Genomic DNA, 20959 nt, shown 5'->3' on the forward strand with positions numbered 1-20959 from the left:
GTTGATGAGCCTGGCAAGAGATCCCGGCATTTTGATGACCAACTGGACACTGACAATGGGGGGTGGTTGCATCAGATCCCTGGATCTGTAAGAAAGGCTTCGTAAAATACCTTAAGAATGTAACGCTATAAAATGTATGTACTAAATATTTTGAATGAAATAAAATGGTTTTAAAAGCAGAATCTCACCACGTTATGAACTCTCGCGTTTGTTCACTCTCAGCGCAGTCTGTCCCTGAGAAAAAAACCTTGCGCAATGTGCGCGCGTATGTGCGTGCGTATGATGTAGTGGCTGTGTGTGTGTGTGTGTGTGTGTGTGTTTCAAAAACAGAAAAAGGGGGCGAGGTGTTTGTTAAAAAAATACCCTTGCATCTGCGCTCAAGGCTCTCTATGCATCGGGGTCGTTTGAAACCAAGGTTTACACTATCTGGCAAAACAGATGCCTAAAAGTCATTCAGCCCAGCGCTGTCGAGACCTCCCCACCCCAGCATCTAGATGCTAGCCCCCGGAGATTTTAGAATATCAAAAAAGATACCTAATGTTTAGACACCACCCAATACCCTATGTTTGAACCAAATGGCTGGTGTTTGAACCACATGCCTTAGGCTTCAAAGATAACTTTGATGCGGTTTTAGCGCGAAAAAATACGAAAAAATACGACACCACTCGAGTCATACGGCTACAAAAGCTAAGCAAAACAGGTCCCCCTGTTAGCTTCGTTTTAGCGCATTTACCCTACAGCATTCCCCCAGGAATAGTTATTTTTTATTAAAAAAGATCATCTGGGAAAAACCTCCTGATGGATATTTCTCAAGGTTAGTTCTGGAAATAAATATTTACATATGCTATATATTAGATTTGTTTGTTCTTGGGAATTGTTTGAAAACGTTGTATGTTATAGAAATATTAAACAGGCCTTAGGGCCCGGATTCTTAACGTATAAAATGTCAATATTAGCTAAAATGATTAGAGCTTTAATATTATCTAATGTTTTTTTAGATTCTCAAACCTTCACTCAGATTCTCCGAGATATAACTGAACTCGAACCGGCCGTAGGGTCTCCGGAACAAATTGCTTACATCCCAACGCCGACCCTGAATTGTAGTAAGTAAGATTCAAGAATTCCGTAAGAATATTTATACCTTAAAAACAAAAAGTGTCGGCATCTTATATTAAAAGTTATTTTATGTGTTTACAGCGGAAATACATCCTAGAACGGGTGCCATAGGGAGTCTACACGGTTTCTGTGAAGGATATGCCTACGAGACAATTTTGCCCTACTCCCAGGATGTATTTACACACAAGCCGCAAACAGAGACTTTAACCGGCCTGTCAACTCCCCTGACCCAGGACCGTTGGACGCCCCCTATTAAACACCAACGGACAATCAGGGCCCAGATCCACAGGTCCGCTTCACCCGAACAATACTACTGGGAGGGTATTCACGAGACAGCGTTACAAGGACAAGGTATGAATCAATTATCATTTATATATATATTTTATTTTTATACCTGAATATGTTTAAACATGGACTAATGCTGTTGTTTTTTTTTTTTACTTTCAGGCTCACAAGCTACAGACCAGGCAGATGCGGTAATTAGGGTTGCCCAAAGACATGTTCCCGAGTTCTCAGAGCTTCTTCAGAACAGCCCTCTTCAAAAAAGCCGAGGTATTTAATTAATGTATTGTTAATATATAGGCTTATATCTGAAATGTATTTTACATTTTTATCAAACATATTTTAGGGTTAATAACCTATTTTTCTGTATGTATTATTTTTAATGCAGACTCCTCGTCGGCTTATAAAGACATCCTAGAAGCTACACATCTAGATCCCGAGGAGGCGCCAAAGACCCCAGTCACCAGAACAGCGAAGCCTGATGATTTCAAAGTTTTAAATGACATTTCTGAGGTAGACGATTTGATGTTCTGTGAAGTGGCCAACCTTATTGAAGCGGCCAATTCTGTTGGGGCAACAGCCTCTTGTGAAATAGACCAAGCCGTGCTTTTCAAGGCTTTTACACAGGGTTTAAAATCACGAAAGGCTTTACTTCAACGTCGTATGGGTATTCTATTCGAACATCAATACAATCAGGATGTGTCATTCTGGCGTAGAGAGCTTCCCCGCATGTTAAACAACAGTAGGGTTAAAACAAGCAAATACTTCCGTTAAAAAACACATATGTAAAAAAAACACAAGCACACACATCCTTAAGTAGAGAAATGGCGCCCCCTATAGACCTAAGCGAGACAATTGAAACCCTCTTAGCGGAAATCCCTACAGAGCTCCAAGATATAATTAACCATATGAATGATTCTGGGCTAATTGACATACGGGGTATAGATGAAAACCTATTATCCCAGATTCCCTCCGAACTCATTGAAATTATTACACGTATGAATGAGTCAGGGTCTGCCGATGAAAACAGGTTATCACAGATACCCGAATCAATCATATCTTTAATTACCCAGATGAACGAGAGCCCTAGGTTTAATTCTGCACCCCCTACACCTCTAAGCCAGCCTTTAACACCCATGTTCGAAGAGGAAACCCAATACGATGTTTTTGAACAGCTGAACAAATGTCTATCAAATCTGGATCGGGAAGTTCTTGATCACAATGTACAGAACGAGAGCCCTAGGTTTAATTCTGCACCACCTACACCTCTAAGCCAGCCTTTAACACCCATGTCTGAAGAGTCTGAAACCCAATACGATGTTTTTGAACAGTTGGACAATTGTCTAGCAAATCAGGATGGGGATGGTCTTGATCGCAGTGAACATGTTTTGTATCGAAATAAATTCCACAATATTGAGGTTCGACAGTTTTTCAATTTCGCATGGGGGGGTCAGATTCGGGAATATGCTGTGTTTTACGTAATGCTTATGGACACTTTGAATGAACTGGTAGATAGAGTTAGAGCTTATAGCCAACCAAGGGATACCTTACAGTTGGAAATTTTTGGAGACAGTCTGCAGAGCCGTGTGTCGCTTATTTTAAATAGGGGTGAAGCAGATCTTGAACAATTTGTTAACCTGCTAGAACGCCTTGTTCAGTCAAATTTAAACGTGCTAGCAGATAGGACCCTCGAACTTGTAGTACAATTAGTCCGGCCACCACAAGGGGGCGGCGGGCAGAGACGTAAACTCGATAGCCTGATGCAGTCCGAAATCATAAGCAATAAAAAGGCCTACCTCATAATCGTTCACAATCATGGTAATAAGCTATGCTTTGCCATAGGTTTGGCCCACTTACTCAGCCCAGGATGTACAGAGCGCGAAGCGTTACAGAAAGCTCAAGAGCTACAAAAGGCTGTGGGTTTAGGTATACAGGAGGCTGTGGCTTTCTCCGACATAGGCAAATTTGAAAACTTTCTGAATATCAAGATTGTGGTTTTGTACCACAGTAGAGCTAATGACGCGCTCTTGAAGTTCCAAAATATACAAGAGCCACACCCTAAGACTATGTACTTTTATGTGCAAAATGAGCATTACTATGCCGTAACTAACATCACAGCATTTTTAGGCGCCCCATATGTCTGTCCAGCCTGTCATACCGGCTACACCCGCAAGGGGGGGCACTCGTGCCGTTATAACTGTTCAGTATGTCTGGATAAACATTGCCCTATGCAACCGCTAAACTTGACACCCTGTGAGGATTGTCACCGCACATGTCGTTCAGCCTACTGTTACGAAAAACACAAAAACTGAAACATGGCACCCCAAGGCCTGTAAATCTGTAAGCATTTGTGACATTAACAAGAAATGTCCAAAATGTCATTGCAATTACAACCTTAAAATAGACAGCCCTAAACCCCATGTTTGTGGAATCATACATTGCCCAATCTGTAAAGGGCCCTTGAAAAGCAGAGACGCAGAAGTTGTTCAAGAAGTAACACATGAGTGTTACATTCAGCCCTTGGCTGAAGATGAACATACAGAGAAATATGTTTTTTATGATTTTGAGACAAATCAGCAATCAGGGGTTCACTTGCCTATTTTTGTATCTACCATGACTTTCACCGGTGAAAAGTGGTCGGCCGAGGGGCCCGATTGCGCCCGACTCTTTCTAAAACATTTTAGAAAGGCCCAGTACAGAAACTTCACGTTTATAGCTCACAATGCGCGAGCCTATGACTCCTATCTGCTTCTGAACCCTTTGATACAGCAAGGCGTGGCACCCAGTGTCATTGCTCAAGGGAGTAAAATCTTATGTTTTGTTGACCACGCCTTCAAACAGAGATACATTGACAGCTTAAGCTTCTTACCCATGAGATTGGCTCAAATGCCAGAGGCCTTGGGTTTTGAAAACTCGGTCAAAGGCTATTTCCCCCACTTCTTCACATCTGAGGAGAATCTACATTATATAGGAGCTTATCCAGCCCCCGAAATGTACGGTTGTGATCAAATGTCTACCAAAGAGCGTGAGAAATTCATGACGTGGTACGAGACAGTAAGACATGGAACTTTTGATTTTCATAAAGAGATGGAATCATACTGCGACAATGACGTGGTTATACTACGTGAAGGATGCCTCAGATTCAGAGAAGAGGTAATCAAAGATGCAGGCATTGACCCCTGGAGCTGTACAACTATTGCATCCGCGTGCATGAAAACCTATCGTACACACTATCTAACTCCAGCATCTATAGCTATCCCATCGCCAGACAACTACCGACGACAATTCAAGGCCTACTCTAGTGGCTCCATTCAATGGTTGGAGTACCTAGCCCAGGATAAAAATGTTTTTATCCAACATGCTTTGAATCGGGGGGAGAAGGCTTTTGGGCCTTACCATGTAGATGGATACACACAGATTGACGGTGTTGAGACAGTGTATGAGTACAACGGTTGTTTCTTCCACGGTTGTAAATTATGCTTTGTCCCCCAGGCCATGTGTGTCCTAACCCAAAAGACTTTTGGGGAAATGTACCAAGAGTTTCAAGACAAACTGAATTCTTTAAAGGCTACATACGGGTTAAAAGTTGTGGTTTTGTGGGAACACGAATGGACAGCCCTGAAAAAGGCGGATCCTCATGTTCAGGCCTTCCTTACCCAATATGACCCTCCAGAGCCCCTGGAACCGAGACAGGCCTTGTTTGGAGGCAGGACCAATGCTTTGACATTGCGTTATGTAGCTCAACCCGACGAGACAATAGGCTATGTAGATTTTACATCCCTATATCCTCATGTAATGAGTTCCTCATGCTATCCTATAGGGCATCCTGAAATTATTCACAGCGACTTTGACGAACCCCAAAATTATTTTGGTTTAATCAAAGCGACTGTCTACCCTCCTAGGGGTCTGTTTATACCGGTGCTGCCTTACAAGGGGTCTAAAGGAAAACTTTTCTTTCCCCTTTGTCGCACATGCTGTGAAAACAACAACCAGGAAAACCCATGTGATCACTCAGATCAAGAAAGAGCCCTGACAGGTGTCTGGGTCACCGTTGAATTCTCTAAGGCTTTGGAGAAGGGGTATCGTGTGGCCAAAATCTTTGAAGTGTGGAACTTTTCCAGGAAATCAGACACACTTTTTAAAGAGTACATCAAGACCTTCTTGAGATGCAAGCAGATGGCTTCAGGCTATCCAGCATCGGTCACAGATCAAGAAAGTAAAGAGAAGTACATTCAAGACTACCATGACAGAGAAGGCATACTTCTTGACCCTGACAGAATACAGGTCAACAAAACCAAAAGAAATGTTTCGAAATTGTACTTGAACTCCCTTTGGGGGAAGTTAGCGCAGAGAAGCAATATGCTAACAACTTCGATCATTAAAGATCCGGAAGAATTTTTGGAATTTGTTTTTTCGGACCAATACGAAATTTCACATTTTTCATTCTTGAGTCAAGACATTGCCTTGGTGCAATGGCGGCGCAACCCAAAGTGGGTTCTACCCCCAGGTAATGTAAATGTGTTTCTTGCAGCATTTACCACAGCCTATGCCCGACTTGAACTGTACACCCTCATGGAACAGCTTCAGCGGCGGGTTCTTTACCACGACACAGACTCTGTGGTCTATGTAAGCAAGCCGGGGGATTGGAACCCCCCACTTAGCAACTATCTTGGGGGTTTAACTAGTGAACTCGCCGAGGGTGACCATATCACAGAATGGTCCTCATGTGGGCCCAAAAGCTATGCTTTTACGACTAAAGACAATCACGTGGTGTTGAAAGTCAAAGGCGTGAGTCAAAACCACGAAAATGCCCCGCGTGTAAACTTGGAATCAATCACGCGCCTGGTCGACGGGTTCGTAAATGACAAGAATAGTGACTTGGAGATTTTGACCTCCTACAACAAAATAGTGAGGGATAAAAAGGGGTTCCATCTAAGAAACGCCCCACTCACTAAAAGATTCAGGGTAGTCTATGAGAAGAGACGGCTATTGTCTGACGGTACCACATTGCCCTTTGGCTACTGACTTAGGCTACAAGCCCCAGTGTGTCTTAAAGCTTAAGATATAATGACGGCTGTCGAGGATTTTGACCCCCGTTTAAAACTACCCTTTTCGGCCTTAATTGCAGGCCCATCAAACAGTGGTAAAACTTTTTTTGTAAAAAGTATTTTAGAGAATTCTGAACATGTGTTATCTCAAAAGCCTGACAATATTGTATGGTGTTATTCCTGTTACCAACCTCTGTATGATGAATTATTGAAGACAATAAAAATCAAGTTTGTTGAAGGAATACCCGATTCTCTGTCTGATGATCAACTTCTCCCCCCACATATACACAATCTGCTTGTTTTGGACGATATGCTATTTGCTGGTAGCGAACATCCAGAAATTGCAAGAGCTTTTACCCAATATACTCATCATAGAAACCTGTCCGTGCTTTACTTGGTCCAGAATGTGTTTCACCAAGGTAAAAATAGCCGTACCATTAGCTTGAATGCCAACTACATGGTATTGTTTAAAAATCCTAGAGACAAACTGCAAATTAGCACTCTAGCTCAGCAGATGTACCCTGGAAGGAAATCATACTTTATGGAGAGCTATGAGGACGCTACCAAAGAGCCATTTTCTTATTTAATCGTGGATTTAAAAGCAAATACTCCAGAACACCTTAGGTTACGTACAGGTCTGTTTCCGTGGGAGCGGCCTGCTGCATACCTTCCTAAAAAGTAAACGCTATGTCTCTGCGTTTAAAAAGAAACCTGCCCCTCTTGACAAGGCTAGTTGGGTCTACAGCTAAAGGACGGAAGGCCATCTTGGGTAGTTGTTCTTCAGATCTCATATTAGCCTTATGTGAGATTGCTTTGAATCTTCTCAAAGGACGCATTCCACTCACCCTGAACCAATTGAAAAAATTAAAGAGACAAAAGACCGCGATCAAACTCTTTGCCAATAAAAGGGCCAGTCTTCAAAAGAAAAGACATAGTATACAACAGTCTGGAGGTTTTCTTATACCTTTACTCAGTATAGCTGTGCCCTTCATCACCAGCCTTATTGCTGCCAGACGTGGTGGTTGAACACGCCGTGTGATGGCCACTAAAATGTACTTGGTGCCACAACAAGAGTTGGATAGACTTAAAAATCAAATGCAGGGTCCTGAAAATATCAGACAAACAGCTGAAAATGATTTGGATACGGCCATGAAGGATGTTTTGAACCGAAAAGGATTGAACCCTTATGATAAGATCCAAAAATACACAAACCTAATGCAAAGATATTTGACTCTGGTAAAGCAAGGGGAGAGAGAGACCAACCATTTAACACTTTCCCTACCGGCCCCTTTAACAGATGTCGAACCTAACGATAGCCAGGCCCCGGTAAGGCCTGTACCGGCGCTCTTACCTAGTGAAGATCCTATGTCTGGTGAAGCTCAAATGCCTTTTGAAGATAAAGTTATGCATGACCTACTGACACATGTGCCTTTACGTAACCGGAAGAATGTTAAATACATTATGAACAAGATAAAAGACTCAAAGGGATTAGCTGCTTGGAACGATTCTGGAGAGTTTATACTTCAGGGCGCTGTTGTTAGGGGTTCCCATATGGTGGACTTACTTAAAAGTACCACGGCTGCCCACAAGGTTGCTGATGACCGAAGGCCTCCCGGCTGGCGTCAGTTTCTTAAGGCCCTGGCAATCCTGAACATTCCCCTCTCGGGTGTACCCAACCATAAGCTTCGTCAACAGATTCAAGCTTTAAAACAAAAGCCTTCAACGAGATACAGCACCCCTAAAGATGCCCCAACGACACCGCCCCCCTATGAAAGCGATGATGCTAACTCATTTACTCCCATGAACGTCTCAGGACCTTTTCCTAATCCCGATCTCTCGGCGTGGTTAGACTTTTGAAAATGACTTTTGAATGACTATGATTAAATTCAATAAAATGTTTTATTTGAAAAATAAGCAATTTAACATTTGTGGCATTCTTGAAACATATGACGTGAGCATACGCCTTGATTACGCGTTCTTAAACGACACACATTTGAACACTTTTGATATTTTCTAACAAAACAAGATACAAAGTTATCATTACTTCTTAAATCATCCTTATAAAGAAACATAACATCTTCAAAAGAAACTCCCCGGGCTCTTTGGCACAGGTAAAATACACAGTGGTGACCGCATGTAGTGGAAAGGTTATCTTGCACTTGTTTGATGCTGTAGTAGATCTTTGAACCGTTTAGGGTCAAAAAATCTTTAATAGATTTAGGGAAATGTGAAAAACCGGGGGGAAAGCCATAGGAATCAAAAAAAGTTGAGATTTTTCTTCCACCTTCCTGTTCTAATGTCATAGCTAGCCAATGTTCACCAGGCATGTGTTTAGGATGGGTATTGACAATAAACATTGCAGGCCTCTCAGGCCATATCTCAATAGGTAATTCATCACAAGCCATCACTCCACAAAATTGTTTTCCAATCAAGCGGCTCATGAGCCCTTCCAACTCTTGGGTATTCATGTCTTTGCTCAAAGGTCCTTAATAATAATCCACTAAGACCTGTCTTCGGGCATTCACTTCCAAGATTGAATCAGAGCATGCGTAAACAATCATGCTAACTGTACAGGTTAAAGGTGTACGGAAACGCATTTCCAGCCTGAGGTTACCTTGGGACATCACAGACAGATTTCCTGAGGTGTCATCATCAGGTGATAAATTGAAAGCATACAAAGTGTAACCCTCTGCAAAATCATTTCTGTCAATAGGCAAAGAGAGATCTTTTAGATGCCTCCCTGTGGCCAGGAATAGATTGTAAAATTCTCGCACAGATATGTTGTTGTTAAATTGGGGTTGGAAAGCCTTAGCAGGAACCTGACGTCCGTCCTGACAGAGAGCTACATACTCTGCATTGAAGTGTTGAAAATTAAAGGGGTTTTTATCTAAACTCCCCGTATTAGAGGCGTGATCAACCAGACCTATAACCACATATCTAGGTAAAGGGCCTAGAAATAGGTTTTCTTGACTGCAGATTCTACTGCCCACAGGTATGCTAAAGGTTTTCATGGTAATTCTTTGGAGAGGGTAAAGGGCATTTCCTTTCATCAAAGCATGTGAGTGACCCAGGCGTACTGCCGGAGATACAGACACTTTTTTAATAAAAAGGGTGGCCCCCAACACTTTCAAACTAAAATCCCCGTCTTGGGGAGACATCAGGCAAAACTCATCCTTGGCCCTGGTTAATTTTAATCTTAAATCAACAGAATTTAAGAGCAACCGTTCTTGAAAGAAAATGTCAGAGTGTATAGGGCCTAGCAAATGAAACTCTCGAGATTCGGCGCAGTAGCGAGCGCGTGCCGCCAGGCCTTTGTTCGCCCCGGTGGAAGGGTCTGTCGATTCCATAGAGACTCCTGCAGTATCCTTGCTAAACAACCCGGCGCTAAATTGTGTTTTGAGAGTGTCTTCGGAGTAGTTTAGCAAACACTCCATGATGGCTCTATATGGGTATGTGGCGCTGCTTTGACTGATTAGGCGTTCACCCAAAGTCACATCCACTTGGGAGAAGATGGTGGCCAAGGGGTAATTAATGAGACTCACTTTGGCATCGCCTGCAATATTAGACCCATCTCTTTTGGTCACTTTTAGACGTAAATGCACCAAGGTGTTGTTGAGGTCCAGATAGTTGTCACCGTGGCCTGGTATGAAAAATTCGATAGGCCCGTTATCTGTAATAGCCGAGAGGGGGGCTATCTCCACATAACTGGACCTGTCTATTGAATGCTGCGTTAACGGTGCCGTGAAAAGATCGAGTTCTGTCTTTATAGCTTCAGAGGACATTCGGTGTAAAAGAGCCATGTCACTTATTCTTTTAGAAAATACTTCCTAGTATTCTTTTTGGTCCAGACCTCCTCACTTTACCACGTCTTTGACTTACTGAGGTTCTTTTAACAGTTAACCTCCGCTTTTTAGGTGCAGGCCTGCGTCTTAAACCTGGGGGTCTCTTTTTTGGCCTTCGAGACAATATCATAAGACCCGAGCCTTCTTGATGCTCCACCTCTGGTGACGCTCTGCGGGTCATAGCATTTGCTACAACCTCACTTACTATATTTTTAGCCGCGGATTTTAAGTGTGGTTTGGCTATGCTGAAGCCTCTCTTCATAAACGGTAAAACCATCCTAAAGAGGTTACGAAATATACCCCCTATCCCCGCACCATACATTGTCGGTGTTCCATGATATCCTGGTAGTCCATTACCAACTTGATCCACATAGTATGAAACATAACGGTTGGGGTCGAGCTGAGGGTGCTCCATAACCCTTTTATTTGGTATTATGTTTATAAATATAATACCAAATATTATATATGTAGAGAGGTTTTGGTGGGTCTAAAGTGTAGTTTTACAATCGTTTTACCATAAGTAAATTCAATGTTTTCGTTCTGATCCGTTTTAAGCTCAACCAGAATGTTTTCAATATATTTCTTGCTGACGGGTACGTAGTGCGGCTTGTCATAATTGACAGTGACGATGTCCCCATCCTTTCCGTCTATATGAACTGTTCTCAGGAGGGGCACACATGTGTCTCCGACCCTTTGATAGGTTATGATGTCGGTATACACAAATATGTTGTAAAAGCCTGCATGGATATCCGCAGGGAATGGGAATAATTTATCTTTCACATACGTCCATTTATTGGGACCCATCCCCAACATGTAGGATAAATTACCGCTGGTCTTTATACCCCCGTTAGCAGGCCCTGAGATTTGTATCCTTTTATGGATTGGATTGTAGAATAGGAATATTTCCATCTTGTTTAGGGTTAGGTGTTCATTCAACTCTGAGACGATCCTGTCGACGGTTCTATAGAAACCTTTTTTAAGCACCTCTTGGAACTATAGGGGGTGCTGTTCCGCATTAGCATATTTGTGTCTCCAAATTAAACTGCCTCGTGCTAAATTCTTGATCGTACAATATGCATATTATTGTTATTATTGGATAGAAAACACCTTCTAGTTTCTATAGAAGTTGAAATTTTGTCTCTGAGTTGTACAGAACAATTTCTACAGCACTTTTCATGACAGGGTTCAGATTTCAATTTTTTTTACCTCTGATCTGGGGTCTGTTTTTAAGGCGACAGTGAATGCTATGAAGAAACCGACACTGCCTACGTCTTCCTCTGGGTGTCTGTACGTCATCACGCTTTCAATGGAATCGATGGGATATTCACAGCCAGTATAAAAGACCAAAATGTATAGAGACCGCCCTTTCTCGTCGTGCGCCTGAAGCGTGAAGGGCATCGGACCTGCCTCGTTCCAAATCGTTTTCTAACCAGCAATATTTCTCCGGTCATGTTTTTACTCGTTTTAGGTGTTAAAAACATCAAAATGTAGTTAATTTGAACCGTTTTATAGCAATTTATATCCGTTTAGTGCGATTTTAGAGGAATTTATTTGTTGTGCACTCTGAAACTTTGGACACGTTTTGGGGTGTCGGTCGTTGGTGGTGGACATTTCGAAGGACAGAGGACATCTATCGACCAAAAGACGTTTATAACATAGAAAGGATACATTGCCCAAGAATCTGATGGAAGAACACCTCAAAGTAAGCAATATTTAATATGATAAATCGTGTTTCTGTCGAAATATTTTAAACGCATATTTCGCCATTTTGTTTGGTATAGCTTCACTTGGCGAACCCTGTATTGAAAAGTAAGGATAATTTTAAAAATGTAAATCAGCGGTTGCATTAAGAACTAATTTGTCTTTCGATTCCTGTAAACCCTGTATTTTTTAGTCAAGTATATGATTAGCTATTAATTAAACTAGATCACTCTGAAAGATGGCGACCGACATTTTCAGGCTTGTTTTGCTACTATTTTCATTGTGTAACCACGGTTTTGTATGGCTAAATATGCACCTTTTCGAACAAACTGTATATGTATATTGTAAAATGATGTTACAGGAGTGTCATCGGAAGAATTCTGAGAAGGTTAGTGAAAAAATTAATATCTTTTGGCGATGTTGACTTTTATCGCTCACTTTGGCTAGAATCAATGCTGGGCTGCTATGTGCTATGTGCTACGCTAATATAACGATTTATTGTGTTTTCGCTGTAAGACACTTAGAAAATCTGAAATATTGTCTGTATTCACAGGATCTGTGTCTTTCGATTAGTGTATGCTGTGTATTTTTACGAAATGTTTGATGATTAGTAGTTAGGTAAACACGTTGCTCATTGTAATTATTCTAGTCCATTTGTGACGGTGGGTGCAATTGTAACCTATGGCAGCTACCTGAAATATGCACATTTTTCTAACAAAACCTATCCCATACCATAAATATGTTATCAGACTGTCATCTAATGAGTTTTTTTGTTGGTTAGGGGCTATAAATATCTTAGTTTAGCCGAATTGGTGATGGCTACTGGTGTTGGTGGACAAATAAAAGATGGTGGATTATGCTAATGTGTTTTTAGGTAATAGATGTACATCTTTACATATTGTGTCTTCCCTGTAAAACATTTTAAAAATCGGAAATGGTGGCTTTATTCACAAGATCTGTATCTTTCATCTGGTGTCTTGGACTTGTGATTTAATGATATTTAGATGCTACTATCTACTTGTGAAGCTATGCTAGCTATGCTAAACAGTGTGTGGGGGGTGGGGGGTGCTCCCGGATCCGGGTTTCTGAGGCAGTAGAAGTTAATAAGTTTCGCAGGTTCCGATAACTTTTTGCAATAAAAATCACGGTCCTTATCTTTGATATTATACCAACTATGGGGGTATGTAATCTCGCTGAGACCTACTTCCCAAGCCTCGGATAACTCTATAGGCTTTGGAAAATTGGTTGTATAATTCGAACTCTGATTATTACGATATATATGTGCAGACGCATTACTGGGGAGAGTCAGGTAGAAGCCGCTGTGTTCCATGATGCACTCGTGTGTACACGAGAATGAGGAGCTAGTTATCAGGACTGTGGGTTTAAGTTAATCCCCGTTGCCTCCACCACATCATGCTCCAATACCCAACTGTTGAACTTTTGTGGCCAGTTTTTCCAGCGGACCAGCAACCATTTTTTACCCTTTTCTCTCTTCTGATCTAGAATCTCCTCCACGTGAAAGACTTTGTCTTTACCCAACTGGACCTTCTGTAATTCCTTTTCATAAAAAGATCCCTCTATAAGCTCCCCGTCATAATCTTGTAATTTGTAGACAGAGGGTATGCGTGGCAGACATTCTGTAACGGTAAACAACTCAGAGCTAAAGCCTTGTTCGTATTTTTTGTCGAAAACACCCCTCAATTTAGATATACGCACCAAGTCACCCACGTTGAATTTAAAGTTAATTTTTTTCTTACGGCGAACGGGGAACAAACCATACAGATTTTTAAAGACTTGAAAAGAGTTTTCAGAAGACACCTCCGACGGCTTCATCCTTATACTCTTATGATAATTGTTATTGTAACCCGTTACTAAATCCTGAACTATATCGAGATATCGGTGTGTGTTGTGAGCTGTAAAATATCTCCACATCCGCTCCTTCAAAGTCCTATTAAAGCGTTCCACAACCGAAGCTTTCAAATCCGAGCCTGTAGCAAAATGTATTATTTTATACTTATTCATCAGCTTCTGAAATGTTTTATTGAAGAATTCTTTTCCGCCATCAGTCTGCACTTTATTGGGTGCTCCTCCTGCCTTCAAGATCGAGTCAAAGGCCCGGGTTACCTCGGCCCCGCTCTTATTTTTTAAAACCCTTACAAAGGCTACTTTAGAGAAAATATCTATAACCGTTAGCATGTAGCGATTTCCATCATTTTTATCGGCAAGGGCCTGCACGTCGCATAGATCCGCCTGAAATTGGGATAAGGGATGCGTAGAAAAAACTCTATTTCTTGGAAAATGTTTTCTTACAGATTTATGGAGAGTATAGGCATCCTGCTCTGATAACCACTCACTCACTTTAGCATCGCTTAACAGGCTACCTGTTTCTTCGGCTATTGCTCTCTGTAAACGCTCTTTACCACCATAAGACCCGGGGTTAGCGGGATTATAATAAATGTTTTTCAACAGCTGTTCAGCCATCCTTCTTGCCTCTCTGAGGGACAATAACGTTAATGAGCCACTTTCAAATAACGACAACATTTCAGTTTGAGAATTTTTTTTTTTTTTTAACACCAAGTATTACGTATACAACCAATTCAGGATTTGTTGCAAGATACAAGTCCCAGTTTTCTCAACAATCACATCATGCAACACCCTGTATATATGGTTTAGATTTACAGGTTTGTGTCGCTGAATTTTTAAAACACACACGTCGGATATATAAGTATATAAACAACAAATATGATACACGTTCACATTAAATGGGGGTTCAAACAAATAATGCAAAATCTTAGCCAAAGTTACTTCTAGCTCTTCAGACTCATCAACAATTCTTGATACCATTTGTGTCCATTGCAAACTCCCACCCGTATGTCGTACATGATTCATGATTTGTTCCATTTTCAACAAACGCTCGACATTAGCCCAGGTATTGTGTGTCGTGTAGAACGATACATTATTCACTTTATTTTCAATAATCTGATGCATAACATTTGTAAGGTCTCTCAAAAGAAAAAATGTATTTATTCGCTCCAACATCGTAGACACATAGTTACCCATAGCTTTTACGTCTAAATAACAAAATGTCACTCGGTCTCTTGGGATTTATTGAGCCAGAAAAGCACCACATCAGCCACCACAGCTTCCCGGTATTTGTTGTCGGCCACCAGGGTGTGTCGGATTTCTTTGAGTTTCTCGTGGATGAAAATTGCCTCCTTCAGTTCATGTAGGAAGGCCTCGGTTACCCCGTAAACTCTGGGGATAGACGGCACAAGACCCATAGACTCCAGGGCGCTGACCAGCGATGGTATAAACCTGCGGGACCACAGTCTTTTCACCAGCTCCTCAAAATGATTGAAAAAGTAGTATCTCGGAGGGTCGTATAGGCAAGGATGACGACGCTGGCTGGGGTGATTGATCTCACAGCCGATGCATTTTTCTCTTATATAGTCGCCAATCACCAAGTCTAAAAGTGTAGCTACAGAGGCCTTGATGGTATCCACAAAAATAGTACTGACCACCCCATCAAACACATCCTCAGGCTGGGTACATGTAGGGGGTGTCGAGGGTCTTGCCAGGGGTGAGTAGAGTGTAGGGCTGCGAGGCATTGAGTCCTTAGTTTCGGGGCCCCATGACGTAGCGGAGTCCTCGTAGAAGGTAGGGATATCCATGGTCTATGATGAAATGAAGAACCGGCTGCTTTTGCTTTTATTGTAGAACCCCGCCTTTGGGTATCTGGGCGTGGTTAAAGACTCCCCGTACTTAGTTTTCTTCTGAAGTTGTATCTTCTTGAGGCTTTTTTGAAACGTAATCTTCAAGATTCGTATATATTATGCACTTCTTTAAATGCACAAGGCTCTGCCTCTGTTGGCTCTGTACAAAGAGATCATCCAACGCCTTCAACATGTTCAATTCCAGTACATCCCAACTTTTAAAAGGAATAAGCAGACGCAGTCTGGAATCCCCAGTATGGCCCCCCTCCCGGAGGTTTTGGTTTCGGATTTCCTGGGTGCCGATATAGAACTCCACGCAGCCGCAGGGACGTCCATTCTGTCTTTGTATTTTCACCCTGTGAAATATTCGTCCTGAGGAGTCAGGGGTACCTTCCCAACGGGTCTCGTGGCCCGTGAACACACTATACCCCTTGGTGATAAGGCGCAGTTCAGGACACACAACCTTGCGAAAAACCGACCAGTCTTCAACACCATAGTCCAAGCCTACAGTCTGGTCTGTATATTCTTCTCCTTCAGCGACCGTATAGAGGGTCACTCTACAGGCCACGTAATCAAACCGATACCCCCACAGCTGTCCATTAGACATCAACACTTGATCTTTCAGCGCATTTGATGGAGGTATTTGGCTTCTATACACATTTAAAAAACGTTTTTTTGGAGCATCATATATTGCGGGTTGATACTTGGCCCGTGCTCTATGGACCAACCGAGGACCCGCTTCAGTTGTTACAGTCATCACCGCTTTGCCACCGATCCCAAATTCCATGGTTATTCTTAACATTTACATTTACATTTAAGTCATTTAGCAGACGGTCTCTTATCCAGAGCGACTTACAAATTGGTGCATTCACCTTATGACATCCAGTGGAACAGCCACTTTACAATAGTGCATCTAGATCTTTTAAGGGGGGGGGGGGGGGGGGCAGAAGGATTGCTTTATCCTATCCTAGGTATTCCTTGAAGAGGTCTTAAGATCTTGTACAGTCTTAAACAGGAATTGTTCTGGGGCTTTATAAGGCTTCTGCAAAGCCAGCCTCTTTGAAATGTTCATTAACAACCCCCAACACTAGACATCCAGGAACAGTTTGACACCTGGTCACTTACTTACCCCAAAAAAGCGCAGGATCAGGATGTCCTGACCGGAAGCCCAAATATGGGCATGCCCCCCTTTCTACAAACCATTGGGGCATCAATCACTACATAGGGTCATAAATCATGATCTTTTTCTGATTTACGACATTGACAGCTTGACACTTACCCCAAAGACCCCCACCCCAGGCCAGGATGTCCTGACCGGAAGCCCAAATATGGGCATGCCTGCTACAACAGGACATAGGGTCATAAATCATTACATAGGGTCATAAATCAGGCTGGGGTCATAAATCATTACCGGTTGACCTGACAACTGGACCCTTACCCAAAGACCCCCACCTAACCATCAGAATGTCCTGACAGGCAGCCCCTTAGGTTCACATAGCGGTCACATAGGCTCACATAGGGTCATCCATCAAATCTTGACGTGTGACATCTACTTTAATCTCTCTCACAGGACTGACTCTCTTCAGCAGTTGCACAGGTAAGCTATTCATATGATAATGGATAATACAGTTAGCTTGATTATAATGATAAATGTATAAGTTCTTAAATTCTACTCCTCAAGAATCAATACAGTAGGTGAGCCTTTGAAATGATCAATGAACAGCAGAAAATATTGCAGATTAGGCTACACCTTTACAGTAAATTGTTTTATTGATGTTTCATTCGAAGCTGACAACAAATAACCATAGAGATCCTATTAAACTAGCCTACTTTTCTAATTTCTAATTCTATGCAAATAACACTGACCTGGGATCTCATTCCTTTGACTATCACTTTGGCAATATATCACAAAATAGGAACACAAACAAACATTACAACTAAATTAATAACTGTTTTGTGGAAAATATATAAATACATGATCAAACCTGAAGGGCAATCTACAGAGAAAACAATTACTGATTGTACAACAGTCTCTGAAACAGGTAATTTCTGATCATGTGTGTCACGTTCCTGACCTGTTTTCTGTTAGTTTGTGTATGTGTTAGCTGGTCAGGACGTGAGTTTGGGTGGGCAGTCTATGTTTTCTGTCTACGTCGTGTTTGTTGTTTTGTCGTATCTTAAATAAATCATGTCATCATACCTCGCTGCACATTGGTCTTCAGATCCCTCTCTCCTCTCCTCGTCTGAGGAGGAGGAGGATTTAGAGTATCGTTACAGAACCACCCACCAAATTACCAGAACCAAGCAGCGGGGAAGAGGACAGCAACCGCAGAAATCCCAGGACTTGTGGACTTGGGAGGAAGAGTTGAACGGAGAAGGACCCTGGGCACAGGCTGGGGAGTATCGCCGCCCCAAAGCTGAGCTGGAGGAAGCGAAAGCTGAGCGGCGGCGATATGAGGAGGCAGCACGGCAGCGGGACAGGTACGAGAGGCAACCCCAGAATTTTTTTGGGGGGGGCTAGAGAGGAGTGTGGCTAAGCCAGGTAGCAGACCTGAGCGCACTCCTCGGGCTTATTATAAGCAACGCGTCACTGGTCAGGCACCGTGTTATGCGGTTAAGCGCACGGTGTCGCCAGTGCGTGCCCATAGCCTGGTGCGCTATAGGGCAGCCCCCCGAAAGTGTCAAGTGAGTGTGGGCATCCAGCCGGGGCGTATTGTGCCTGCTCAGCGCGTCTGGTCTCCGGTACGCAGTTTCGGTCCAGGGTATCCTGCGCCGGCTCTGCGTGCTGTGTCTCCGGGGCGCTGGGAGGGTGCAGTGCGTCCTATGCCTACGCTCCGCTCGTACCGGGCAAATGTGGGAGTGGAGCCTAAGGGAGAGGTGCGCGTAGTAGGCACTAGATCTCCAGTGCTCATCCACAGCCCGGTTCAACCTGTGCCTGCACTCTGGAGGGTACGGGCTGGAGTAGTATGCCAGCCTGGGGGAGTGGTGCCAAGGCTGCGCACCAGAGCTCCAGTGCTCCCCCACAGCCCGGTCCTTCAGGTGCCTTTTAACATCAAGCCTCCTGTAGGTCTCTCCAGCCTGGTGGGTCCTGTGGCAGCCCCACGCACCAGGCTGTCTCTCCGTCTCCTCCCTACAGGTGTGCCCGTCTGCCCAGCGGTGCCTGAGCTGCCCGTCTGCCCAGCGTCGCCTGAACTGCCCGTCTGCCCAGCGGCGCCTGAACTGCCCGTCTGCCATGAGCCTGCAAAGCTGCCCGTCTGCCATGAGCCTGCAAAGCTGCCCGTCTGCCATGAGCCTGCAAAGCTGCCCGTCTGCCATGAGCCTGCAAAGCTGCCCGTCTGCCATGAGCCTGCAAAGCTGCCCGTCTGCCATGAGCCTGCAAAGCCGCCCGTCTGCCAGGAGCCTACAGAGCCGTCCGCCAGACAGGAGCCGCTAGAGCCGTCCGCCAGACAGGAGCCGCTAGAGCCGTCCGCCAGACAGGAGCCGCCAGAGCCTTCCGCCAGACCGGATCAGCCAGAGCCTTCCGCCAGACCGGATCAGCCAGAGCCTTCCGCCAGACCGGATCAGCCAGAGCCTTCCGCCAGACCGGATCAGCCAGAGCCTTCCGCCAGACCGGATCAGCCAGAGCCTTCCGCCAGACCGGATCAGCCTTCAGAGCCTTCCGCCAGACCGGATCAGCCTTCAGAGCCGTCCAGCCAGGACCAGCCTTCAGAGCCGTCCAGCCAGGACCAGCCTTCAGAGCCGTCAGCGAGCCATGACCAGCCAGAGCCGTCAGCGAGCCATGACCAGCCAGAGCCGTCAGCGAGCCATGACCAGCCAGAGCCGTCATCCAGCCAGGATCCGCCAGAGCCAGCCAGCCAGGATCCGCCAGCCAGTCCGGTGTTGTCCCTCAGTCCGGAGCTGCCGTCCCTCAGTCCGGGGCGGCCCCTAAATCCAGCGGGACCCATGTCTAGGGTTCCCAGTCCAAGGTCGGTGGCGAGGGTCGCCACCTTGAGGAAGACACAGAAGCGGGGATTTATTATGGTGGGATTGGGACAGCGTCCGGAGCCGGAGCCACCACCGTGGTCAGATGCCCACCCAGACCCTCCCCTAGACTTTTGGTGGTGCGTTCGGAGTACGCACCTTGAGGGGGGGGTTATGTCACGTTCCTGACCTGTTTTCTGTTAGTTTGTGTATGTGTTAGCTGGTCAGGACGTGAGTTTGGGTGGGCAGTCTATGTTTTCTGTTTCTATGTTGGTTTAAGGGTGACCTGATATGGCTCTCAATTAGAGGCAGGTGGTTTTCATTTCCTCTGATTGAGAGCCATATTAAGGTAGGTGTTTTCACACTGTTTGTTTGTGGGTGGTTGTCTCCTGTGTCTGTATGTATGTTCGTGCCACACGGGACTGTAGCGTTTGTTTGTAGTCGTGTACCTGTTCGTGCGTTCTTCAAGTTATATGTAAGTTCGTGTCCAGGTCTGTTTTCATCGTTTATTTGTTTTGTAGTTTATTCAAGTATAGTTCGTTTTCTGTCTACGTCGTGTTTGTTGTTTTGTCGTATCTTAAATAAATCATGTCATCATACCTCGCTGCACATTGGTCTTCAGATCCCTCTCTCCTCTCCTCGTCTGAGGAGGAGGAGGATTTAGAGTATCGTTACAATGTGATTGACTACACCTGAATCCTGCCATATACAGGTGTAACTGGAATGTCCCTGGTTGGCTCATGTTCTCTTCCCTATGAGTTGACCTAGTTTAACTTTCCACCCTACCTCTTTTGTCCTCTCATTTATCATGTGTTGCAAGTTGCCACACCAATAACAAACAATACTATTTACGAACACTCTACAAATCACCCTTGCTCTGATCATATTGAGCCAAAATGGAGAATGATGTGATTCTATAGCAATCGTTGTGCTCATGAATTTGTGAACAACCAAACCTTCACCCCTTTGCATATCAATATTATTGTACTGTATGTCATCAATATCAATAATTAATCAAATATATGTTTGTAATCTCATTAATATTGTGTTGTTTCTGTGCTTCTTCATTAATAAACTATACTCACAAAACTGTACTAACACTTGGGGTATGTACATACACCAACCAGAAGCCATGGATTACAGGCAACATCCGCACTGAGCTAAATGCTAGACCTGCCACTTTCATGAAGTGGGACTCTAACCAGAAAGCTTATAAGAAATCCCACTATGCCCTCTGACGAACCATCAAACAGGCAAAGCGTCAATACAGGACTAAGATCGAATCGTACTACAATGG

The 20959-nt window shown here is 43.8% G+C and overlaps 1 long non-coding RNA gene across 1 annotated transcript; it reads left to right on the forward strand.

Annotated features, from left to right (window-relative positions):
- The first annotated feature begins 856 nt into the window (after positions 1-856).
- Positions 857-1649, forward strand: LOC129864817 (uncharacterized). Its single transcript, XR_008761253.1, has 3 exons — positions 857-1103; positions 1198-1467; positions 1564-1649. It is a non-coding gene; the product is annotated as an uncharacterized LOC129864817 (long non-coding RNA).
- Positions 1650-20959: the final 19310 nt, after the last annotated feature.

The sequence above is a fragment of the Salvelinus fontinalis genome, chromosome 11 (assembly GCF_029448725.1).
Source record: "Salvelinus fontinalis isolate EN_2023a chromosome 11, ASM2944872v1, whole genome shotgun sequence".
Lineage (NCBI taxonomy): Eukaryota > Metazoa > Chordata > Actinopteri > Salmoniformes > Salmonidae > Salvelinus > Salvelinus fontinalis.